The sequence below is a fragment of the Schistocerca cancellata genome, chromosome 9 (genome assembly GCF_023864275.1).
Source record: "Schistocerca cancellata isolate TAMUIC-IGC-003103 chromosome 9, iqSchCanc2.1, whole genome shotgun sequence".
Classification (NCBI taxonomy): domain Eukaryota; kingdom Metazoa; phylum Arthropoda; class Insecta; order Orthoptera; family Acrididae; genus Schistocerca; species Schistocerca cancellata.
This window is the reverse complement of record NC_064634.1, coordinates 183669076-183688186: the sequence shown is the minus strand read 5'-3', so window position 1 is coordinate 183688186 and position 19111 is coordinate 183669076. Positions and strand designations below refer to the sequence as shown.

The window sequence follows — 19111 nt, the reverse complement described above, 5'->3', positions numbered from 1 at the left end:
ATTTCTGGAAGTGAAACATGGAGGATAAATAGTTTAGACAAGAAGAGAATAGAAGCCTTTGAAATGTGGTGCTACAGAAAAATTCTGAAGATTAGATAAGTAGATCACGTAACTAATGAGGAGGTACCGAATAGAAATATGGAGAAGAGAGATTTGTGGTACAACCTGACTAAAAGAAGGGATCAGTTGGTAGGAGGCATTCTGAGGCGTCAAGGGATTACCAAGGGATTACTGGAGGGAAGCGCGGGGGGGGGGGGGGTATCGTAGAGGGAGACCAAGAGATGAATACAGAAGGAGAAGATTCTGGACGATGTAGGTTCCAGTAGTTACTCGGAGATGAAGAGGCTTCCACACGGTAGGGCAGCATGGAAAGCTGCATCAAACCACTCTTTGGACTGAAGGCCACAACAACAACAACAAGCGATGCCTTCGCAGTAAGTACGGTGGCAGCCTGAACTACCAACTGCAAACAAAACATGTGTATTCGACCAGCCAGTTGTAAACGGACATTGAGAAGCAGTGAACGTACGTCAACGTTCCCGTGTCACATATCCCAATGAAGCAACATCTCCAAATCAAGTGTTCAAGACACTTCCAAACGTTTTGAAGAAGACAAAGGTATGTGCAAGATTTTTCCCTCTCACTTTGATTCCTGAACAAAAAGTATGATGCATCGAAGCCTGTCGCGACTTGATTGAAACACAAAACAGTTCTTCTCTGGAAAATATAATCACGTGTGATGAGACTTGGTATTATCGATACGAGCCTACCATAAAATGAAACAATGCAGAATCTCACATGAAGCGTCAACTCTTTGGTGACATAACCGCCATTCAAACCAATGTGACGCTCCAGTTGTACAACGCACCAAAGGAGAAGTTTTTTGAGAGTTTCACATTGTTGTATGAACATTTTGTACGTTGTACTCAGGTGGGAGGTGAAATGGCGCGCCGGCCGGAGAGGCCGAGCGGTTCTAGGCGCTACAGTCTGGAACCGCGCTAACGCTACGGTCGCGGGTTCTAATCCTGCTTCGGGCATGGATGTGTGCAATGTCCTTAGGTTAGTTAGGTTGAAGTAGTTCTAAGCCTAGGGGACTGATGACCTCAGAAGTTAAGTCCCGTAGCGCTCAGAGCCATTTTTGAAATGGGGTGGAGACTATGTAGAACAGCTGAAGCATTAAAACCACCATCTTAATTTTCCTCTTTTTTGTTAATCCGGGCTGGAATGTTTTTGGATTGACGGGGTACGACTCGCTTCTTTATTTCAATTTTCAAGAGGATGTGTATTACAAATTGCATCTATAAACATAATGTGGAAGGATCTATTTAATTCACTGATTTTATTAAGGAAATAAAGGTTTTACTTTGCAATGTAGACTTATTGTAGAGCCTAATTCAATACTGTAAGAATTCTCTTAATAAAACTGCCTACAGCCAGAGCACTCAACAAGATTGTATGCTTCCTACACGTTCTACCATAAGAATCCTACGAAACAGCAGCGCTATTACAAAAGCCATTGTACTGCTATCACTCTCTGTCGCACTAATGAGCATACTGATTGCAGTCGTTCAATATTACATTCACTTTGACGTAATTTAAAACATCCTAATTGAGCTTCCTTGCAAATAAATCGTACAATAAAATAAACCAGTTAAAAACTCATACTAAAAGAAGAAAATTCTGATAAACATGACTGAGCGTAGGAGGTGTTCAAAAGTGTATCCAGACCTATGAAGTACAAGACTTTGGACGTTTTGAAAAGTTAATTACCTTGTTATAAATGAAAAGCACAAAGTTTTGGAAGCTCTACACTGTAACATCCCACAATTTTGTGCTTTTAATTCATCAATATGAAGTTGTCCTACCAAGCAGCGGCGAAATCAGTTAACATTAACTAACAATTCTTTACACACAGTTGTAATCACCCAGTTTGTAAACAGAACCTTTTTTGTATCAAGGAAAGCTGTTATATCCGAACGTAGAATACGATCTTGTACAGAAAATCGGCGTTAAGGATATGATTTTGTGGAAGAAGATTTTGGTGATTCTACGAGGTATGAATGCTCAGATATGCTTACAGATTAACACAAAGAGAGACGGATGAGTGCAGCTATCAAATTTTGAAACTTTACTGTGTCACTGTAACAGAAGACCATGTCTTGTACACATTGAAGCTCGTGTTTATTTCGGAAATCCTGGAAAAAGCAGCTTCAGTTAATGGACTGCGAAATCCCAAGAGAACGATCTTCCGAAAGAGAAATAATCTACTGCTTCTCGTTTCTACGCCTTTAGTAGGCACGATCTGTTTTTATGCAAGTTGTGAAACTCCAGGTAAAGTGAGGTGGATAACGTGGTTATCGACGAGGTGTGTTGTCTTCCAGATAATGACTCTTCTGACAAAAAGCGACGAAGGTTGCGCGTTGGTTTTACGACACAGTATAACGTTTAACACCACAAGGAAAAATATTTTTCTCCACCCGTCCCTCTGGCTGTCTCCGGAGAATACGAGCTCACACATAGTCATACAGATGAAGGAGAGAGACGTGATAATAATACAGAGACAATGAAGAAAGTACAGGACAAAGTATGTAGGTAACACAAGGGGACTGTCGCGCTCTTAAATTATCGTCTACAAATTGCAGTTCAACGGTATAGCATGACGTCATTATTGTACTATTACTCGATTGCAGAACATCACCAGAAGCAGTCACACCGGTTAAATATCTATGAGTATGTCTACGGAGCAATTTAAAGTGGTACGACCACAGTTAACCAATCGCAAGGAAGGGAGTTACGAGACTGATATTGACTGGAAGCATCCTCAGGACGTGTAGTCCAGCCTCAAAATATGTAGCTTAGACCACACTCATTCGATAAATATCTGAGTACTCCTTCTCAGTCTGAGATCAAAACCAAATAGGATAAATAGAGAAAAGGAGAAAATCCAAAGGAGAACTGCGCATTTCGCGACAGGTTCTTTTAATAAGCGCGAAAGCGTCGCAAAGAAGCTCATCCAGCTGTAGTGGAGAACGTTACAAGACAGGCGTTATGCATCGTAGTGTCGTTTACTGCAAAATTCAGAGGGCGTAAGTTCCTAGATGAGTCAACTACTGTATTGCTTCATCGTGCGTATTGGTGACGAAAGGCCCATGGAGGTCAAATTAGAAAGAGTGGAGTACACACGGAGGCATACCAACAATCACTCTTCACGTGAACCATTTCATCGTGCGTATTGGTGACGAAAAGCCCATGGAGGTCAAATCAGAAAGACTGGAGTACACATGGAGGCACAACAACAATCATTCTTCCCGTAAACCATTTGAGACTGGATCACGAAAGGGGACAAGTGGCAGTGATATAGAAATTATTCTCCATCACACACCATAGGAAGGTATGTGGAGTACAGATACGCATCTGTATGATTTGCGATAGTCAGTAACACAGAGAAAGAGACGATTGTACGCGGTGAAACCTCGTTCACCGTGCTGGACGCGAGGGAAGCTTTCACAACAGGATTTTGAAAACTGACAAGACTACATGAATCCCCACTAGCCAGACTCGTTGGCCCCGTTCGCAAGTAACGAGACTGGCCAGTTTCTGACCGACCTCCTCGTCTCGTCAGGCTGTTGTCCTTCTATAGAGGCGTGCGGGCGGTGGTGTGAGCCTCCCCCACCCCCCTCCCAATCTGAGATACTGTCCCACACAGTACAGTTACCGTTACATGCAGTTTTCGCTCTTAATCTGCACTGATCACCAGTTTCTTGCCAACACAGCTTCCCAAAATTGCTCTGAAGTGTCTATAAGCAAACGCGTATTACTTCTCGTAACTGGTGCACTATAAAATCGCTCGAAAAACTGTCGCCAGCTTCTTTTTGACCCGCGAAACAGGTTTAAAAATACGATATTGCCACGCCACGATATTGCCAAGCGACTTTAAAGTACATTGTTCGACCTGTACGGGAATATACATAATGGGTGTACGAGTACAGGTCGTAGACGGATGGTTGACGACATATGGAAGTTTGGGTCTGGCGATGAATCGTGCACGGATAGCCAAATGGTAAGGCGACTGCTAGTGATAAGCGGGAAATAAGGATTTGCGTCCCGGTCTGGCACAAATTTTCATTGTCTCCATTCCCTTCTACAGCTGTTGGTTGTCCTTATTCGCAATTGCGAATTCATTTAAGGTTCAAAATAGTCATGACATCCATACCAAGAATAAATACATTGTAGGAATTCAAACAGGTACGAAATTATAAAAAGGTAGGAAATTAACGCGGTATAATAACTTGAAGGGGCTAGAAATTACTGAGAATTATGGAGGGAGGATTACGCAACATTTGACAGAAACAAGAGAGAGGAATACAGCAGAAGACGAATGGGTAGCTTTGAAAGATGTGGTGAAGGTAGCAGAGGATCAAATAGACACAAAGACAAGACCCAAAAGAAACCATTGAATAACATATGAGAAAATACATTTAACTGATGAAAGAGGAAAATTTAAAACTGTAGCAAATAAGGCAGGCTACAGGAAACAAAGATGTCTACAAGGTGCGTTCCATAAGTAATGCGACCAAATTCATAAAAAAATCATCTATTGAATATATTCGTACAAATAATCAAAAATTTTCAAAATTGCATCCTCTTGCACTGATACACTTCTGGAGGCGGTGTTTCCATGCCTGGAAGGCATCCTGGAATGCCTTTTCCGGAATATCCTTTAGAGCTGATGTAACATGCGCCTGGATGCTTTCAATTGTGTCCCATTGTTTTCCTTTCATGACTCCTTTTAACCGAGGAAACAAAAAAAAGTCAGTGGCAGCCAGGTCAGGACTGTAGGGAGACTGGGGAATCAATGGGGTCTTGGTCCTGGCCAGGAAGTCGTTGACAATGAAGGCGCTGTGACTCGGCGCGTTGTCGTGGTGAACTTTCCATGTGTCCTTGATGTCGCAGAGCGAGACCATCCTCTTCAGTCTTTTGAGCACTTCCAAGTAGAAATCTGAGTTTACTGTAGTCCCGTAGGTACGAATTCGTGGTGGACAATGCATCTGACGTCAAAGAAGACAATGAGCATGGTTCTGATCCTGGACTTGCTCATGCGTGCCTTCTTGGGATGGGGCGACGATGGGGTGTGCCACTGTGAACTCTGCCTTTTTGTCTCAGGGTCGTACTCAAAAGTCCATGACTCATCACCAGTGATAACTGAGTTTTAAAAAATGAGGATCATTTTCACACATTTCTAGCATTTCTCGCGTGTGCTTGTGTTCGTCGGTCAACACTTTTGGGACGAGTTTGGCGCACACCTTTCTCATGTTCAAATCTTCGGTCACAATGCGGAAAACGGTTGTTTTTGACGTGTTTAGAGTTTGTGTTGTCAATTGACGGATCAGCTGTCTGTCAGAAGTCAGACAATCGCGCACACGCGCCACATTTTCGTCGACTTGTGCGGTTGATGGCTGTTCACTGAGAGGTTCGTCGGTGATCTCTTCTCGGCCCTCCATGAACGACTTGTACCATCGGAAAACTTGTGATTTGGACAAGCAATTAGTCCTAAAGGCATGCTGTAGTAATGGAAACGTTTCTGTGGCGGACTTCTAACGCAAAATTTGATACCGTACCGTTGCTCTACAGAATGATCCATCGTGCCATGTGACATAAACTCAAAACGGGGTTGACGGAAACGCACGTCCTGACTCTCCGGCAGCTCGCAGCCGAATGAGACAAAGAGCGTTTTGAAGCTAACACCCCCCTCCATTTAGCCCAGCCGGTTACAACACGCTGTGGTGCACCGTTGCGTCAGACAAAAATTGGTCGCATTACTTATGAAACGCACTCTGTAAAAATGAGATTGACAGAAAATGCAAAATGACTAAGCAGCAGAATCTAGAGAACAAATGCAACGTTGTGGAAGCCTGCTTGACCAAGGTAAAGCCACATGCCGTTTATAGGAAAATTAAAGAAACGTTTGTAGAAAGGAGAAACAGCTGTATGAACATTAAGAACTCAAATAGCAACCCAGTACTAAACAATGAAGGGAAAGCTGAAACGTGGAATCAGTCTACAGAGAGGAGGTACAGGGTAATAAATTTGAAGATAATGTAGAAATCGAAGTGGAAGTAAATGAAGATGAGATAGGAGACATGATTCTGCGAGAAGAATTTGACAGCGCACTGACAGAGCCAAGTGGTAAGATATAGACGGCATTCCCTCTGAATTATTGAGAGAGACAGTCATGACAAAACAATTCAACATGGTGTCCAAAAAATATGAGTCACGTGAAATACCCTCAGATTTCATGAATAATGTAGTAATTCATATCCAGAAGATGGAAAGTCTTGAAAAGTGTAAATTTTACCGAATTACCGGTTTAAAAAGAGATGCGTGCAAAATATTTACACAAATTATTTACGGAAAAATGGAAAAAACGATAGCACCTGACCTAGAGGCAGATCAGTTTGAGTTCTGGAGAAATGTAGGAACAGACAACGCAATACAGACCCTAAGACGTCCCCTGTAAGATAAGTAGCATTGTGTTACCTCAGCAAACGATTTTACATAGTATCAATATTGTTAACTAGCAGAAGCTTAATAGCTGACGTAACAAGAGTCGTAATCTAAATAAAAAAAGGCAACTTACAATATTTTATGAAACTGGTAGAAACCGAATTCAGTGACGATCAACTTAAGGTTCCGGAGAAATGTATTAACACGTTAGGCAATATTGACTCTAAGACGTACCTTAGAAGATAAGTTGCAGAAAGCCGAACCTCCGTTTGTCGCATTTGCAGATTGAGTGAAGTCCTTTCTCAGCGTTGCCTCAAGTACACTACTGGCCATTAAAATTGCTACACCACGAAGATGACGTGCTACAGACGCGAAATTTAACCAAAAGGAAGAAAACGCTGTGATATGCAAATGATTAGCTTTTCAGAGCACTTTTCAGAACATTCACACAAGGTTCACGCCGGTGGCGGCACCTACAACGTGCTGACATGAAAGTTTCCAACCGATTTCTCATACACAAACAGCAGTTGACAGGCGTTGCCTGGTGGAACGTTATTGTGATGCCTCGTGTAAGGAGGAGAAATGCGTACCATCACGTTTCCGACTTTGATATAGGCCGGATTGTAGCCTACCGCGATTGCGGTTTATTGTATCGCGACATTACTGTTCGCGTTGGTCGCGATCCAATGATTGTTAGCAGAATATGGAATCGGTGGGTTAGGGAGGGTAATACGGAACGCCGTGCTGGATCCCAACGGCCTCGTATCACTAGCAGTCCAGATGACAGGCATCTTATCCGCATGGCTGTAACGGATCGTGCAGCCACGTCTCGATTCCTGAGTCAACAGATGGGGACAGTTGCAAGACAACAACCATCTGCACGAACAGTTCGACGACGTTTGCAGCAGCATGGACTATCAGCTCGGAGACCATGGCTGCGGTTACCCTTGGCGCAACATCACAGACAGGAGCGCCTGCGATGGTGTACTCAACGACGAACCTGGGTGCACGAACGGCAAAACATCATTTTTTCGGATGAATCCAGGTTCTGTTTACAGCATCATGATGGTCACATCCGTGTTTGGCGACATCGCGGTGAACGCACATTGGAAGCGTGTACTTGCCATCGCCATACTAGCATATCACCGGGAGTGATGGTATGGGGTGCCATTGGTTACACGTCTCGGTCGCCTCTTGTTCGCATTGGCGGCTCTTTGAACAGTGGACGTTACATTTCAGATGTGTTAGGACCCGTATCTCTACCTTCCATTCGATCCCTGCGAAACCCTACATTTCAGCAGGATGGTGTAAGACCGCATGTTGCAGGTCCTGTACGGGCCTTTCTGGATACAGAAAATGTTCGACTGCTGCCCTGGCCAGCACATTCTCCAGATCTCTCACCAATTGAAAACGTCTGGTCAATGGTGGCCGAGCAATTGGCTCGTCTCAATACGCCAGTCATTACTCTTGATGAACTGTGGTATCGTGTCGAAGCTGCATGGGCAACTGTACCTGTACACGCGATCCAAGCTCTGTTTCACTCAATGCCCAGGCGTATCAAGGCCGTTATTACGGCCAGAGGTGGTTTTTCTGGATAGTGATTTCTCAGGATCTATGCACCCAAACTGCGTGAAAATGTAATCACATGTCAGTTCTAGTATAATATATTTGTCCAATGAATACCCGTTTATCATCTGCATTTCTCCTTGGTGTAGCAATTTTAATGGCCAGTAGTGTACACTCTTATAAATTTTGGAGGTAGGACGGATAAAATATAATGAGCAATAGGCCATTTACAACTTGTGCAGCAGCCAGAATTCATTCATGAGAATCGAAATAAATGGAAGGGAAGCAGTGATTGAAAAGGGTGTGAGTAAGATTGTGGCTTTCCCCGTCGTTATTCAGTATGTACATTGAACGAGCACTAAAGGAACAAGACAAGGAGAAATTTAGAAAGGCTTTTAAAGGCCTAAGTGAAGAAATAAAAACCTTAAGGTTTGCTGACGAGACTGTAATTCTGTAACAGATGGTGAATGAGTGACTGCATTTCAAAATATTCTACCAATGAACCGAAGTCTGCCACTTGCCCTACCTACGACTGAGCCGATATGGTCATTTCAGTTCCTGTACCTAAAAATTGTTATTCGCAAGTATTTGTATGAGTTGACCGAGTGTAATTGTAACTAGCTGACACTCTGCACGAGGGACAACGCTTTTCTTCGTTTTGTGAAAGACACAGTTTTATTTTTCTGAACATTTAAAGCAACTTTCTATCGTCACACCGCTTTGAAATCTCATTATGATCTGAATTACATTTGTACAAGACGCCGTTTTAGACGACTACATCATCTGCAAAAAGCTGGAGGTCACTATTAACATTGTCTGCAAGGCCATTAACAGGCAACATGAACAGCGAGGGTTTCAACACACATCCCTGGAGTACACCTGAAATAACTTCTACATATGCCGATGACTACCCAAAATAACATGCTGCGTTCTCCGTGCCAGAAGTCCTCAGTTCAGCCACCGGAAGAAGTGGCTTATCTTCCAGCACTTTTGTTCAGATGAAAAACTTCAAATGCGCCACGGGTTGGCTGTAGTCTCAGGCAACAGAAATTAATGTAGAGGGGGAGAGACGATAAATCTTACATCTGATTGCTGATTATGTAAAGAGCTAATAAAAAGGTACAATTTTAAGACATTTCTAAGAAATTTGTTTTGACAGTTAGAGTATTATGTTTATAGCTTAAATGATGTCACATCCACTCGTTCCAAAATCTTGGATTGTGTAAAAACTCTGCTTGCTGTTATCTACATAAAGAAGTCCATTACAGGGAAGGGGGTGGGGAAGAGGAGAGGACTGCAAGCAATGAGCCTACCTGGACACTCATCAACAGCAAATCACGAGTTGCAGAAAGCAGTTGTCATTGGGCTGCCAAGAGGAATGGTCACGGACATCTAAAATCAAAAGCAGTCACTACGCACTAATTCATCCCAAAATTCCAGGAGTACCAAAGTATAATAAGAGAAAGACATCGAAGGGCTTCACGGTATTTACAGCACGCTTGAAATTTAATCAGTAGAAATTCAACAAAGATCACTATCCGCACAACAAAATCACACCCCTCTATGTGTTTGCGGAGGGGAAGAAGATCCAAACCATACACTCCTACGATGTCCTCGGATCACATATCACATCAACATACTTGCAAGTAATCTTTAGGCTCTTCTTAATCAGTTCCCAAGCAGCCACCAAACCTTGTTAGCATCCAACGATGTAAACTCCGTCCGGACAGGCCATGAAGGCCTAGCTGTACTGACCGGCCGCCGTGTCATCCTCAGACCACAGGCATCACTGGATGCGGATATGGACGGGCATGTAGTCAGCACACCGCTCTCCCGGCCGTATGTCAGTTTACGAGACCGGAGCCGCTACTTCTCAATCAAGTAGCTCCTCAGTTTGCCTCACAAGGGCTGAGTGCACCCCGCTTGCCAACAGCGCTGGACAGACCGGATGGTCACCCATCTAAGTGCTAGCCCAGCCCGACAGCGCTTAACTTCGGTAATCTGATGGGAACCGTTGTTACCACTGCGGCAAGGCCGTTGGTATCCAACGATATAGCAATGCGTAAAATACTGTACGAGTTGGTCAACATCCCGATTGGTGCGCTGCTGATCTAATGCTCTTGGTAATTAGGATGCTAGGAGGAAGACCAAAGCACAATTAACTGACTACATTCCCACGTGCTTCTCAGCAGTATGTGGAACGGCCAGTCTATAAATGTATGTCACTATGTACCTCCTATACGAATGTGTCTGAATACTGGCGTACCTTCTCTGAGGTGACAAAAGTCATGGTATAAAAGGACATTGCACTGTCGAAACTGTCACTTGTACTCAGGTGATCCATATGAAAAGGTTTCCTTTGTAATTATGGCCGCACGACGGAAATTAACAGTCCATGAACGCGGAATGGTTGTTGGAGCTGGACGCATGAGACATCCCCTTTCGGAAACAGCGAGGGAATTCAATATCCCAATATCCACAGTGTCAAGAGTATGCCCAGAATACCAAACCGACAACGCAGTGGCCGATGGCCTTCACTTAACAACCTAGAGCAGCGCGTCTGGGTAGAGTTCAAAAATGTTCAAATGTGTGTGAAATCTTATAGGACTTAACTGCTAAGGTCATCAATCCCTAAGCCTACACACTGTTTAACCTAAATTATCCTAAGGACAAACACACACATCCATGCCCGAGGGAGGACTCGAACCTCCACCGGGACCAGCCGAACAGTCCATGACTGCAGCGCCTTAGACCGTTGGGTAGTGCTAACAGACATGCAACACTGCATGAAATAACAGCAGCAATCAATGTGGGACGTATGACGAACGTACCCGTTAGCACAGGCAGGGATGTGGCAGCAGACAACCGACGCAAGTGCCTTTAATAACAGTACGACATCGCCTGCAGCTCCTGTCGGTTGATCCTAGACGACTGAAAACCAAGGCCTCGTCACATGAACCCGATTTCAGCTGGTGACAGCTGCTGGTAAGGTTCGAGTATGCCGCAAACCCCATGAAGCCAAGGACACAAGCTGTCCACGAGGCATGTGCAAGGTGGGGTGGCTCCACAATGGTGTGGCTATGTCCGCATGGAATGGATTGGGTCCTCTGGTCCGACTGAATCGATCATTGCCTGGAAATGATTATGTTCGACTACTTGGAGACCATTCGCAGCCATTCATGGACTTCTTGTTCCCAACAACGATGCAATTTTTGTGGATGGCAATGCGCCATGTCACCGGGACTCAATTGTTCGTGATTGCTTTGTAAAACATTCTGGGAATTCCAGCAAATGATTTGGCCACCCGAATCCGTCCGACATGAATCCCATCGAACATTTATGGAACATAGTCGAAAGGCCACTTCGTGCATAAAATCCTGCATAGGCAACACTGTCGCAGTTGTGAACGGCTATAGAGGCAGCATGGTTGAGTATTTCTGCAGGTCAGTTCCAACGACATGTCGAGTCCTTGACATGTCGAGTTTCTGCACTGCACCGACAAAAGGAGGTCCGACACGATGTTAGGAGGTATCCAGTGGCTTTTGTAACGCGAATGTATACAGAAGGCTGTAACAAACAAATCTAGTTCTTGTATACTTGTCTCATGTTCTGTCAATTCTCTATCCGCAGATTTTGAAAGAACTCTTACAGGATATACAAAAGAATATTTAACGCTAATTTAGATACATAATTCTTTGTATGGACTGAATTCGGACTATTCCAAATGTGCGACAACGACGATTTATCATTTCTAATTCTGTAAGAGTAGAATTTTTACAGCTTACTACCTCTGTGTGTCCTTGTTACATTTTCGTCTTGCTTACTCGTTTCCGTGTATGGTGGAAGTAAAATTTGTTGGTTCTTTTTTTTTTTTTTTTTGGCGGTATCCGCCATTTGTTAAGCCTATGTTACTTCGTATCAGGCTACTCTGGATTTTCGAAACAAACTGTAGTATGATATTTCTAGCTTTGTGATGGCTGTATAGGCACGTTCGGAAAGCCAATAATTCTTCTTAAAAATCACGAGTGTGAGCATTGCAAAATAATGTTTGGTTTCACTTGCAGTTACTGTAATCAGTATGTAACACACCTGTATAGTTCAAACACGCTAACGGAAAAGAAAAGTGCTACAACATGGAGTACCAGTCCGATATTAATCAACCTTTGTGGAAAGCCTGCACGGCTACCCCCGCCGTCTAACGCGCTACTTCGCGAGTGGGAAGGCATGCCGGTCCCCGGCACGAATCCGCCCGGCGAATTGCTGACGAGGTCCGGTGTGCCGTCCAGCTTGTGGATGGATTTTAAGGCCGTTTTCCACCTACCTCAGTGAATGCGGGCTGGTTCCTCTTATTCCGTCTCAGTTACACTACATTGGTGGGGACCGAACTGCACAATTACCCTGGGTTCAGTGTGGGGTGGCGGTGGAGTGGGTGGACTGCTGTGGCCTGTTGTGGGGTTTTGAACCACTGAGGGCTACGGCGGGACGAAGCCTCTCCATCGTTTCTAGGTGCACTGTTTAAATACACAATACAAAAGCTTTGTGGAGATTTTGATCATATATTGTTGTGGTCTTCAGTCCGAAGACTGCTTCGACGCAACTCTGCAGCTTACTTTATCCTGCGTGAGCCTCTTCGTCTCTGGATGACTACTGCTACCCACACCCATCTGATCCTGCTCACTGTACTCGTCTCTTCATCTCCCTCTAGGATTTTTAACCACCCACACTTCCCTTCACTGCTAAACTGACGATTCCTTGCTGCCTCAGAATGTGTCCTATCTACTGATTCGTTCTTTGTGTGGATTTAAATAACTAAATTTTCATTTCATTACGAACTGACGTCCATTGTCAGTGTCGCTATCGGGTGTGACCCACCACAGACATAAATAAACCCTTGTATTCATTTTGGCGTGGAAGCAGGCAGCCTACGAATGTCACTTGAAACGCATGTTGTGCCAGTTCACGAAGATTGATTACTAATAGGAAAGTATACGTCTTCCCACCACACCCTAGTTATGTTCTTTGGTCGCAAGTCAGGGGACGAAACACGCCAATCGATGACCCCTACATTCCTTAACGCTTTTGTCTTGTGAACTGCAGTGTGGGGTCTTGCATTATCCTGCTGGAAAGTGAATTTAGTATCCTGGTAAATAAAGGTATGAGAACTGGGTTTCACATTCTTGCCACATACTGGCGTGTGCCTAGCCATCTTTCAACGATTATCAAATCAGTCCTGTCACTACGTACCACAACACAGTAATCCAATTTCCAGAGGCTCGAGAATCGCTGCTTCCTGTGACCTTTCACAGTATCGTTTACGAACACGTTTGTGTCGATCTGACCACTACAGACAGTAACGAGACTGGTCACTGAACACCACAGAAAGTTACATAAAGACCAAGTTGACTCTGGCCGTAGACCAAGCAACTGTGTGTTTCTGTCGCATGGCAACGGCGGTAAACGAAGCATAGCAACTAGAAGTCTCAATCTTGGTTACGTTATTTTCATCGTATCACATACAGTTTTATAAGTTTATTACTTATAATTAAAATGTCATTAAAAACGCAGTATGCCCAATGACAGAGAAGTACAAATAATTACGTATTTAAAAGTAACGGCCATTTCGAAGTAAGTAAGTCTGAATTACTATGTTTTGTACAGGATGTATTAGCAAATGGCAGCACTTTGCACTGTTGTAATAGCGGAAATCATATACAAGTTACTCAACTACTTCTGAGCAAGAGTACCTAGAACAATGTTTTATTTGACTATTTTGTTTTAGTTCATTTGTTGAGTAGTAACAACGCAGAGGGAAAAGTATTTGGACAATCTAGATACATTCTGTTATATTTGTGGCGTTCTAGGTTCGAGTCAGATGGAATGTAGCCTCGTTTGTTAAAAGTGTTTGCTTTTTTTGGAGTGAAAGCAGGGCATAAGGATAAATCTTGGGCTCCTCATAGAGTGTATAACGTTTGTGTTGCGGATTAAGAGAATGGTCAAAGAGAAAGTTGAAGTCCCATAGTTTTGGAGTTATAATGCTGTGACGTGCACCAAATAACCACCTTGATAATTGTTACCTCTGCATTTGTAAAGTAAGAGCCTTGAACAGGGAAAACAAAACAGGAATGATTTATCGTGATTATAGGATCGAAGAATATCGTCAGAAAAAGCTTAGTACATCCTCAGAAAGTTATTCTAACTCGTGCCCTCCCCCCTCCCCCCACCCCCTACTACAACCACATTAAATTAGGTATAATGAAGCAGTTTACAAAGGAATTGGATAAGAATGGCAACTGTGTTAAATACCGTACCAATAAGTTTTATGTCCTCTCAGAGGCAAAAGTCAGAGATGGTACATTTGCAGGGCTATAGATCGGGAGACTAAGTAAGGATAAAAGTTTCATGTAAAGCCTAAGGACGCAACATGAGACTGAAGGTACTCTTCCTTCACTCACAGTGCGGGTCAGTGAGTGAAGAAGAGGTTAAGAGATTTCATCAGGGCGTTAAGGAAATGGACTGTAGGTATCAGGGGCGGTGGAGTACATCCATAATGGCCAACCACTACTGGTTGCTGCAACGGGATAGTCCTGTACAACAAAGGAGAACATGTTTTTTCGTCCGAATGGACGCGTTACTATTTACCTGTTCACGCAAGTGAACAAAAGAACTGAATTTGGCAGCTTTTTTATTGTATATTTTAAATTGCCGCGTTTTTTTATTTTTGTGCACTAAATTCTCTCTCTTCTATGAAAGTAGTACGGTAGAATACGTATTTAATTCATGTTTAGTACATTATACTGGTCTTGGATCGTATACGAAACCAGGGTGACTGAAAATTCGAGGCGTGAGGAGGAAGATGGTGTCAAGAAGTTCCTGATAAATTAATGGTGAACTGGGAGGGGCTGCGTACCACAATAATGACTTCTCTTCCCTCTCAGCCAAAAGCAATAGTTTAGCAGCAGTTTTTAAACATCGATAATTTATTTATATAGAATAAAATCGTTCAAATGGCTCTGAGCACTACGGTACTTAACATCTGAGGTCATCAGTCCCCTAGACTTAGAACTACTTAAACCTAACTAACTTCCATGCCCGAGGCAGGATTCGAACCTGCGACTGTAGCAGCAGCGCGGTTCCGGACTGAAGTGCCTAGAACCGCTTGGTATGTAGAATAAACAGACAAACTCCCTCAGAACATACCATGAAGGCCTAACGGTACTGACAGGTCGCTGTGTCATGCTCAGCCCTCAGGCGCCACTGGATGCAGGTACGGAGGGGCATGTGGTCGACACACCACTCTCCCGGCTGTTGTCAGTTTCCGTGACCGGTGCCGCTACTTCTCAGTCAAGCAGCTCCTCAACTGGCGACACAAGGGCTGAGTGGACCCCACTTGCCAACAGCATTCGGCAGCCCCGGACGGTGAGCCGCCCAAGTGCTAGCCAAGCCCGACAGCGTTTAACTTTGGTGATCTTGTTGTATACATGGTTCCGCGTAGTCAGCGCGTACACAACTTTCCCAATAGAGCGCGCCCCGCTAAGCGCAACAGCGCAGGCGCAGCGCTCGTCCGTCTCCGCACTACGAGATGGCTCTGTCTTAGAGACGGACCAAATTCTGCTTCCGCCGATCCGCATATTAATATGTAACGCAGCCAATGAGATTGCTGCTAACGTAGAACCTTTTCTCCTCGCGGATCACACTCGCGCAGTGATACCTGAACACTCGAGGTATTATGACGAGTGTACAGACCTCCGATTAGTCAGTCTGCATTAGTCTGTACCAGTCTATAGTCAAGTTTCAGAGATATGTGAGAATAAGATTAACGTACCAAGACCAAAGGAAGCATCCGTCTCCCCTCCCCCATGCAGATCCTGTATGACCTCATTCCGTTCCCCCACCTCCTCCTTTTCCTTGAATGCAAATGGATCCTGTACACCTCCTGAAAACTCGATCCTCCTCACCCACTTGTCTCCCCCATCCTCTCCCACCCCCGCCCGCTGCCGCACCTCTATTCCCACGGCCCACATGGTCTCCATCTCTCCACCCTCCATACCCTCTCCCAAGGTGGCTTCCGCCAGCTCCCTCTCCCTGATGATGCCCTCCTCCCCTCCATCTACCCCTCCTACCAACCTTGATCCTCCCTCCCTTTTTCCTGTGTCTGCTCCTTTGGGCACCCTCCCTCCCTTCTCTTCCCCTTCCCTCCCTCCTTCATTTCTCCCCACTCCTCCCCCAGGCTTCCCCTCCCCTGTCCCTCTACTCCTCCTCCCATCTCCTCAGCCATTGGCATCTTTGTTCTCCCCTCTCCCCCCTCTCACCCTTCTTCCCCTCTTGGCAGGTCCTCGGACTCGCACACGCTACATGGAGATTCGCATGCCGGAGATCATCGCCATCAGTGTCTCGTGTGTGCCATCGTGTTTAGTGTTTAGTGTTCACTGTCGCACTCCATCGTTCACCTGTGCCATCGACATCTTCAGTGTTAGTGCGTCGTGTCAACAGTTTGTAGTGTGGATTATCGTCGAGTGTGAACGGCTCCGTGTTTGTCTTTATGTGTCTACTGTTTTATTACCAACCATTCTGTAACTTATGTGTGTTCTTTCTGTTGTTTCTTTGTCTATTCTATGGCTGAAGAGCGGCGTAACATGCTGCTGACAGCCTGCCTGTTTGTACGGGTTTAAAAATAACAATAAAGAAAAAAAACCAAAGAAACTTCAGATTGTCAATTGTAAACAGCATCCAGAATCAAGTTACGTAATATCTATGATTTTTATTATTTTAATAAATGTGTGTGAAAATTAATCAAGTTCTGTTTAAAGTTGGTCACCGTCAATCTGCTACCCTAAGCGTGCAAGTGGCATTTCTATCATCTGACCTAACGGCAGAAGATAAACACGCCACGATAAGACAAGAAGACATATTGCTGACACTCGCCTACTTCGTTAGAGCGACAAGTCAAATAATCTGACGGTGTGCATACCAAAGGTCTTACAGTACGCACACCACAGATCTGACGGGAACCGGTGTTACCATAGCAGTAAGGCCGTTGCTATTTATATGGAATATACTAAGTACTTCAAAATTTGTGATTTACAAAACTCAATTTCGAAGCAAGGTTAAAAACTCAGAATTCCCTAGGATTTTATGAAATTCCTGAAATTCCCCGAGATTTCTCTGAGTTTTCGAAATAAAATGTAGTTCCCTGAAAATTCCAGGTTTTCCGGAAGAATCGCCACCCTGGAAAAACGAGTAAAGTATTGCAATTTTTAAATCATATTGTAAAGTTCTGTATTAAGCACAATATTTAAGTACCCTGATGTGATACATGAAACTGCAATTCTATTAAATTCGTCGCATATCTTCAACATACAAAACAATTTAGTTGTCTGTTTTTTGCCTGTGTAATCAACCAGTACTGCGTGTGGTGACACTCTGCCCGTAACCTCTATCTGGAATGCAGCTGTTGTCGCCCGTCTATTCGTCAGAGCCAGTTGAATAGTCCTACCATCTTCTCACAGTGTAGCCCTCTGGAAGGACCCGTGGCTGCTCCCCCTTGCCACACGTTGCCCTTAAGTTCATTACGTCAGTATTCGCTGTGCTGTCACTGCACTGCAACCAGCTGCCTGTGCAACCTGTCTTCATGATGCTCCCATGACCTCCTACCAATGATCTGTTCTTTTTCAAAGCCTCAAAACTCACTGATCTAGAAGGATTCAGTCACCATGGTCATAAGCTAGTACACACCAAACGTTCAACTTTGTGTTTCCCCCGATATTTTCTCGGCATATACGAGTATTCTTGTGGAAGCCAGAATTACATCATTGTCGTTAACGAAAATAAAAGGTAAAAAGTTGTCTCATCGCGATAGCGAGACTTCGTCAGACAAGTTTATTTCTCTACATCCTGGTTCGTATGTTTATCAGAAGTTTCGCTCGCGGTCTCACGGTCGCGTTCTCCATTCCCGGCGGGATCAGGGATTTTCACCTGCCTCGAAATGACTGGGTGTTTGTGTTGTCCTCATCATTTCATCATCATTCACGAAAGTGGCGAGATTGACCTGAGCAAAGGTTGGAAATTGGTGCGGGCGCTGATAACCGCCCCAAAAACCAAACATCATCATCACGTTTCTCATGGTTTTTCTTATAATCTGATTGTAGTACCTAAATTAAGCTTTGATGGGCTACAGGCATATGTTTCCTGTATAGCTCTCTATAAAAAATAAATATTAAAATAAACAGACTTTTTAACGTAACACGTTTTTAAAACCGACGTAAAAGTACAAAATGAAGTCTCCTAGTCCCATACATATTCCTAACCCTACACAGATAGTTCTGAAAACTTGTGCTTGTGATTTCTTAATAGCCATAAACAATAAACTTACAAAAATCGAAATGAAAAGGGTGAGCCGCGAGAAATAGATAATTGTTGCATGGATAGTTCGCCTGAAAGTCACTAAAAATTCTATTGCACTGCAAATGATATGAACTGTTTTGAGATTTCTCGTAACGACAGCTATTCTCTATACTCCTCATTATTATCTACTGCATGCGCCGGACGTTTTTCGTTTGAAGTTTTACAAGTGAAACGTCCCCTTAGAAAAATTTATGAATTACTGTGCTGATAAACCTCTTACATTATTTGCTTTTCAAACAGCTGAGCAAAACTGAACGTACTCAGACATTACTCTCTTTATTTATTCTGATCAACACTAAACTAACACACAATATTTTTAGCGCAACGCAATCTGACTTTTAATAATCCCTACAAAAGAATGGCCCTGACTAACAATAACCTATACCTTTCATGAATCACTTACCTCACAAAAATCTTCGTTACTCAAACTACTGCAATACAGCGAGCGCCAATACTGGCATAGGCATAGTTAGCAAATGAAAGATTTTGATAAAGAACAAACAATGTATTTACCTTAACAGTGTTCAAAAGTCATAATATATATATATATCAGTTCATGGCATCCACTCTTACAAATTTACTGTCTCTGATGGACACACGTCCAGACCATCCGCGGCCGGCCGGAGTGGCCGTGCAGTTC

The 19111-nt window shown here is 43.8% G+C and overlaps 1 protein-coding gene and 1 pseudogene across 1 annotated transcript in view; one reads left to right on the top strand and one right to left on the bottom strand.

Annotated features, from left to right (window-relative positions):
• Positions 1–19111, top strand: part of LOC126100891 (retinol-binding protein pinta-like) — a 341960-nt gene that overhangs the window by 201019 nt on the left and 121830 nt on the right. The gene's annotated exons all lie outside the window — the stretch shown is intronic.
• Positions 9995–10112, bottom strand: LOC126102460 (5S ribosomal RNA; annotated as a pseudogene).